Below are 8,077 nucleotides of genomic sequence, written 5' to 3'. Positions count from 1 at the left end.
AGCACATATTTACTTATAAAAATACATGTATATATTAATATATTTATTTATAAATATGTTTATATTGCACTTTTTGTATTTTTTTTTTATAAAAAGACGTGTATATTAATATATATGATGAAAATAATTGAAAAAATACTTATGTTTTTTTTTTTCTTTATATAAACTATTTTGTTTTTCTTTTAATATTTTCTTTCATAATTTGAATCATATCGGATTAGATTCAGATATTTGACATCCTTAACGAATTCAAATTTGAATCACCAATTGTGAGATCCAATTGGATGTTTGGATCGGATCAGGTCTTTTATTCAGCTATCAGATTAGATTCAGATATACCTTGATTCAAATTTGATCCGATCCAATCTATTTGCATCCCTATATGATTGATTTTGTAAATTATCTCACAAATTATACATGAGATGTATGGAACCAATAGGCGTGGTGTGAACAAATCCACACTATGCATGTAGAATGCCCTTGTGGATATAGACAGTTTTTGTCCACAATTTAGAATAGGTGTAAACAATAGTGTGGTGTGGATTGGTCCTTGCTATAGAGTGTGGTGTGGACAAGTCCACACCCACCAATTTTTTATCCACGTCACATAACACCCCCTAAGTAGCTTGGGAGGGCTTTTTGTGTAGTTGAGTACCTATGTTTGGCTTTTCAGATTTTCACCAAACATAAGTTTTCCACGCGGGACTTAGCTCAGAATGCCCAAAGTGCATTCTAAAAGCCCTCCCAAATAGGCACTAACTCTCAAGCAAAGCAAACCAATGACCAATCTATGGTTGGATGTGGGGCTGTAGGCCATGCACATACTAGGCTGCAGTTGGCACATTGTTGCCACAACTGAGATGGTATTACTACTTTGCCTCCTTTTTTTTGATCCCAAACATTATAACATATTAATTGCCTCATTTTTTTCCAAGAAAATATTATCCGGATAATGCCATGTTTGGGAGTGCTTATGTTAAAAATAAGTGCTTATTCGAATAAGCACTTATTTCATATTGGGCGTTTTGTAGTCTTTTTCTCTATAAGCACATAAATAAGCATTTGTAACTATTTTGTCCTTCATTTTCTTTCAAATTTTCAAAATATACCTTTATAAAAGTGCTTTTATTAAATTACTTTTATAAAAACACTTCTATGAAAGTACTTTTATAAAAGCATTTTTATGAAATCACTTTTACAAAAACACTTTTATGAAAGTAAATTTATAGTTTTGTGAAAGCACTTTTATAAAATTCAACTAAGGATAATTTTATAAGTGGTATTTTAAAATTCAAGTAGGAATACTTTTGGAAGAAAAAAAAATTAAATAAGTGCTTATTGTATAAGCACTTAAAAGAAACTGAAAATTTGGGCTTAAAAAATAAGTCATCATTTATAAAATAAGCACTTATTTCGGGCTTATTTTCCAAACATCAATAAATACTTAATAGTGTGGTCCTGACCCAAATAAATACTTATTTTGAATAAGCACTCCCAAACATGGCCTAAGTGAGTCAATTTCTCAAAAGAGTCATATCTTTTATTTGCTAGTAAGGGCATTTTAATCCTACAATAGATTTTATGAATTTTCCCTTCATGCCAAATGTTTCACTTGGATCTCAGATTCTTATTCGTATAAGCAGCACCAGTGGTCTAGTGGTAGAATAGTACCCTGCCACGGTACAGACCCGGGTTCGATTCCCGGCTGGTGCATGAGAATTGAAGTATCTTTTGTCAAAGTACATTCATTCATCCATTGTTACATTTTAGGTTTGTCTTTGGATTGGATTTTTGGGACGTGCTACCCCCGTTTCCCCTCTTCTGCTCTTCCTCTTTCACCAAAAAATTAAATTAAGAAAAAAAAAAAAAAAGAAAAGGAAAAAAGTAACACTCACACAAGTGAAGTTACCCAAAAATAAAATGTTTGCACAAAAGTTCTTCATTTGTACAAAAGAAAAAAAAGTTGAAGTGTTTAATAAAATATTTGATATTTGATAACAGATGAAACTACTGAACTGAATAACTTATTACTTTTTTTTTGAATGAATAAAATAATTAAATAAAATAAAATAAAACATTATAAACTATAGTATGCTACCAACTTAAGCTTCAGTCATTAAAGAGACCCTGATCAGCTTAAAATCTCATTCATTAAAAGACAAATGTATACGATATTCAGTTTAGCTTATCAAACGGTCCCTAAGTCCATGCAGCCAGCATAGAGAAGGATTTTGCGGTGTTTAGAAAATCGGACCAGACCGTCCGGTTGAATTGTGACTTGGGGCCCTGACCGGTCTGGTCATACCCCAATAATCGAATTTGTTCAAAACCCACTGAAAACCGACTAATCGGCTGGTTGAAATTTTAAAATGTTGTTAACAAGATTTGAACTTAAGACCTCTTTTTTTTACAGATTACTTAATTACCACCAATTCACCTCTTTACTTGTATTAATTAACGATTAATTATTATACATATTACATTATTATGCACGTATTTAAAAAAAATATAAGTTAAAAGGCTTGAACCCTAATCATTAATTTGTTTTAAAAATTAAGGATTTTGCGGGGTTTAGAAAATCGGACCAGACTGGCCAGTTGAATCGTGACATGGGGCCCTGACCGGTTCGGTCATACACCAACAACTGAACTTGCTAGAAATCCACTAAAAACCGGCTAACCGGCGGGTTGAAATTTTAAAATGTTGTTAACAAGATTTGAACTTAAGACCTCTTATTTTCACAGATTACTTAATTACCGCCAATTCACCTCTTTACTTATATTAATTAATGACTAATTATTATACATATTACATTATTATGCACGTATTTTAAAAAAAATGTAAGTTAAAAAACTTGAACCCTAATCATTAATTTGTTTTAAAAATTAAGAAACTTACTATCCATCCACCATATTTAACTATATTAAAAATTATAAAATATATTATATATAGTATTTATATAACCTATAGATATATATATATATATATATATATATATATATATATATATATATATGTATATACCACATCATCATTATTTGACCCTGATTGAACCTCTAACCTGTAAACCTCTCCCCTCTCGTTCTCTGAACATTTATAAACCTTGCTACATTCAAATTTCAAACTTAGCAACCCGTGAGGTTAAAGGGCCCATTAGCTTGGGCGGCAAGATGTAGGCTCCCCTTGTTGCTGGCAAAAGGGCCCATTATCCATTCCCAAATATCTTTCTTATAATTAATGAAGTCTGGTAACGCCCATCGTTTAAGGCTTTGCCTTCACTAATTAAATAGATAATTAGTTAATTTATTTCCAAATTTTAAGAAATTGATATAAACTACCAGCTTAAAATCTTATATTAATCTATCTTTCACTTCTGCTATTCATTGCTAAGGCACGGTAGTTTATATTGAAATAGAAATGTCATATTCAACTACTAGGATCTGACGTGGTCTGAAAAATGAAGGGTCTTGTTCTGTCTATTTTTGTGACAAAACAAGAGAGTATATCACCCTCAATCTTTATCTGCATGATGTTGCTTGAGTACCCTCAGCCCTCAGGCCCCAACAATTTTCTAATTTCTGCATTTACTTTGTGGCCGGAATTCATTATGTTAATTTTGGCAGGCTTCAAGATAGATCCCGTTAGGCCATCTCTTGTTTTAGTTCAAAGTTTGAAAGATCAAAGCTTCATTTGACAATGAAAGACAAAAAACTGGAAAGGCTTATGCCCTAAAAACTCATGAAAGTCTAAAATGACCAAAAATCTGGAAGCTTCAAACAAAACTTTCTGTCTTTCCATGCCTATTGAACAGCTTAATATGATAAGGTAGAATACTTATCAAACGGTCTAAATCTTTAAAGACAGGACCAAAAAAAACCTCATTATATCTTTTAGCTATTTAAACTATCAAAAGATCTTCCTAAAAAACACTTAGCAAACGACACCTAAATGAACCTCATTAAATAATATTCAAAGTACAACCAAAAATATCAACAATAAAAACACAACCAGAAGATTGAACATGAATAATAAAGGGTTGAACCATAAGAAACAGACAAATATAAAATCTATTTGACAAAACAGTAAATCCAAACTACTAGACATCTTGCGAGACGTCCAAATCATCAATAAAACGCAAACAATGAAGGACAAATAAAATGAAAGTTGTTATTTAATTATTCTATCAACCGTTGATAGAGAGCCAATGGGGTTAAAAAGTGAACGTTGTGATTTTTCCAAAATTAATAAATTAAATGCCTATAACTTGAGCGAGTAGGCCGAATTTGTTGCTATTAGCTAGACGTCAACGATGAACACATTTGCAATTATAAATAATTCTGGACTAAATGATTAGAGATTTTTTCTATTTTTCATTTTTTCTCAGCACTGAAGGTGAAAGCAAAATTAAGACCTCAGTTTTATTAATAGACATAGGGCCACAAATAAACTGAGAATAGAGGGATAAGCATGGAATCTAAAGAGCAGACAAGAGATTGTTACAAATTGGTCATTATAGATGGAAAGATGGATGCTTACACATTTGTCAAGACATAAGTGCACAGGTACAAAACGCCAGTTCGAAGTTTGTACATAATAAATACATCAGACAGGTTCATTAATTCACATTTCACACTGTAATAGTAGTACCATGACAGAGAGAGAGAGAGAGAGAGAGAGAGAGAGAGTCTGGAATTTTTAATCGGCTGAGAGCTGAGGGTGTGAATTAATCTGGTTGTCGCCCTTTTCTTCTGTTGACCAATTCTCTGATAAGTAAGCCCAAAATAAGGCTTCTATTATGAGTGGATAGTGGATAATAATGCATTGTGCATTCCTTGGACAACCTGGACGTTAATTAGACTTTCGCAAATGTGAATGGATTTGATTGACGTGTTTCTGAAATAAAATTAAACAACTGCCATGTCAGCATGAATGCATTGTTTTTTGCTGAGATGGCATTTGGTTTTGCTTTACATTGACCAATACCCCACTTGGGCCTTGGTTGTTGAATAGAAGACGTGTAGTTGAGTTCTTTTTATTGATTTAATTTTGCATATTATTAATACTAAATTACCCATTTCCCTACATTAGTTGTGAACACAATGCAGATTCCAAGCTTGATATGCTAAGCGTAACCGTCTCAACCACCAGGAAAACCTTAGAGAGAGTTGAAGGAATTACGATTTTGAGTAACGTAATAGAAAAGTTATATGATTTAGCATTAGCAGCCTGTTAGCTATCGATCAAATATAAATTTTTATAATTTTATATTATGTGGAATACGCACATCGGCGAAACAAAGATAAGATTTATGCCATGGTTTATCAAAAACAGGAAGTGAAATCAATGGCCACACCACTTTTTTTTTTTTTTTTCATTCATGCCAACTGCCAAAGACTAGATTAGCTTTAACTCCAAATCAAATTTGTTCTCGGGGATGCCAGTTGCCAAAGACCAGATTAGTTATAAATCTTGACCTGTTGTACTTTGTGAATAAGTTGTAAATCTAGAAAAAAATCGACACCCAAAAAGGTCAAAACCGAACCAAAACACACTGTATCGATCCCACCGTCATATCTCCTCTCCTCTACTCAAGTCTTGAATGCATAATGTCCATGACATCGCCTGCAGGCCCACTAGAGGCCCAGATTACCCGACATTTGGATGCTCATCACGTGCCCGTGCCCAGGCCCAGGCCCCTGTCGTTCCAACTTCTCAATACAACCAGAACGCAACTAATACATGTAGATCACGTTGAATGAGTCGTCTGTTTGTGTTAATTAACTCGGAAACACTAGGGTCCAAGGTGTTTGGAGAAAGAGTCTCGACCTTAACGCCAATATTATATTTCGAGGGAGTAAACTCTGTCATCTTTCATAGTCTCATCATCGTGCACAGTTACACACAAAATAAAACTGAATCACCAAAACCAACTTATCCTCTTCTCCCTCCAAAGGCCAAAGACGTTAAGTAAATTATATAGATTTGCCTCTCTAGAAATTTCAGCAGAAACTGATAACGGCTTTCTTTTTGTGAGCAAAGTAAAACCACTATGAAGTATGAATGATGAACCCCCCTCCTTAGTCCGTCCTTACTATTGTAGCTACTAGCTGTATCTGATTCCGATTTTATTTTGTTGGAGAATCACCATCACTCTCGTGAGTCATCCAATTAATTGTGAATTGTCACACCGACCTCTATTAAGTGATCATGTGTTCACTTTACAATTCAGAGAGAACAAAATTAAAAAAAAGGGAAAAAGAGAAGGAGAAAGGAACGATTGATTTCTCGCTTTCCTTTTAACTCATACGATTCCCTTGAAAATCATAACATGCTATGGCCAGGAATGAAATTTATGTACGTATCGTCATCGTCAATGTTTGGGTGGGTGGGTTTGTCGATCTCCCTTCCCTCCCCTCAAGCCTCAAGCCTCAAGCCTCAGGCAAACAAAGTATAGAAAGAAAGAAAGAAAAAATAAGGAAAAACACAGAAAGTAAAAAAAGTAAAGGAGGGAAGAGAACCTTCTCAAAACTCCAAATTTAAACCGTCAACAGATTCAAGTTGTTGTTTTTTTTTATATGTATCAAATTCAATCACCAACTTCAAGCCCTGAAACAGCCAACATGGTTATGGTGGTGGTGGTGGTGGTGGAAGGACTTCTCCTTGTCGATGATGCCCTGAACGTAGCGAAACTCCTCGACGTGGCAAGGGATGGTGATGGTGCCCTTCTGATCAAACCCGTACTCATCCTCCGCTTCCTTCAACAACTGCGTGAACAGTGGGTGATTGAAGTAGAAGATGGGAATCACGAACCTCTGCTGCTCTTCACCTTGACCCACCATGATCGCTAGATAGCCCTTCGGAATATCTCTCATCTCCTTTTTCCCAGTCCCCCCATGATTAAGATGGGGTAAATGTAGATGAAAGTTTAAGAGGTGTTTGTCTCCGCCACCCATCTTCCAACTCCAGAACACAAGGCGGAACCCTATTTTTCGTTCTTTTTGGTCACCGATCAATCTGATATTACAACAAAACAAGAGAGAAAGGCCAGAGGTCAGACGCTGAGATGGCTAGCTTGAAGAGGGTTAGAGAACAATCTCGCAAAGACCTAGGAATGTTGCTCATGATCGACTGGCTTCAAAGGTTAAACGCATACGAACCAGAGCGATAGTACTAAAGGAGAGATTTCGGCAAGTTTAGTTTGGCTAGAAAAGACATACGGGTGCAAGGTGGTTTGATTTTATATAGAGAATAAGAAAAGACTTCCTCCCAGAGGAGAGAGAGAGAGAGAGAGAGAGAGAGAGAGTATACAAGAGGAGAAGGATTTCTTTTTTCCTTGCTTTGTATACACACAAAATAGAAAAAGCAAAAAAAGAACAAAAAAAAATCGGCTCCTAATCCAGTAGGAGGGTGGAAATTGTAATGGAGATTTTTATTTTGAAAAGCAATTAAACAAAAATTGGAACGGAGAATGGGGTAATCGTAAATTCGTAATCCAATTGCCGGCGAAGAGTTGGAGAGGGTTACGTATAACTGCTTTAAGCCTTTAATTTAATTTCGAAACCGAAACAGAAACTAAACGATGCTTCTCAACAAATGTCCTGTCCTCCCAACCTAGGTGGTAAAATCGTAGATTCGAGTTTTTATTGTTGATATAAAACGTGGAGACGTAGTGGTTGAGTGACGTGACACGTGTCAAGTAGACTCCAGAATCCAACCGACAATGAATTGCGTTCACAGGTAAGCATTGTGGGGGACATCCAATAGCAGGTCTGGAACATGTCCAGGTAGACATCAACGTGTCACGTCAGCCTTGTTTTTTTATATAATTTATTCTTTTGTTTGATAATTACAAGAGAGAGAGAGAGAGACTTAATTGCTTAAGTCTTAACCGCTTAAGCCAGTCTTTCCTTGGTCTTCTTCTGCCGTAATTCGTGAAGCATAAGCATGTCAGATCAGCTGAAATTGGGTGAATAAAATCAAAATCAGGTTCTGAATACCAAAACTGACATCAATTAAAGATCTATTAATCTCAGAGTGCCTGATAAGAGAAGGAAAATAAGAGGATTGGGTGGATGGA

The 8,077-nt window shown here is 35.1% G+C and overlaps 1 non-coding gene across 1 annotated transcript; it reads left to right on the top strand.

Annotated features, from left to right (window-relative positions):
* The first annotated feature begins 1,642 nt into the window (after positions 1-1,642).
* TRNAG-GCC (transfer RNA glycine (anticodon GCC)) lies at positions 1,643-1,713 on the top strand. The gene has a single exon. It is a non-coding gene; the product is annotated as a tRNA-Gly (tRNA).
* The last annotated feature ends 6,364 nt before the right edge of the window (positions 1,714-8,077 follow it).

Source organism: Nelumbo lutea, chromosome 3 (assembly GCF_056320005.1).
Source record: "Nelumbo lutea isolate HS-2025 chromosome 3, American lotus-T2T, whole genome shotgun sequence".
Classification (NCBI taxonomy): domain Eukaryota; kingdom Viridiplantae; phylum Streptophyta; class Magnoliopsida; order Proteales; family Nelumbonaceae; genus Nelumbo; species Nelumbo lutea.
This window is presented reverse-complemented; position numbering and strand designations above follow the sequence as displayed.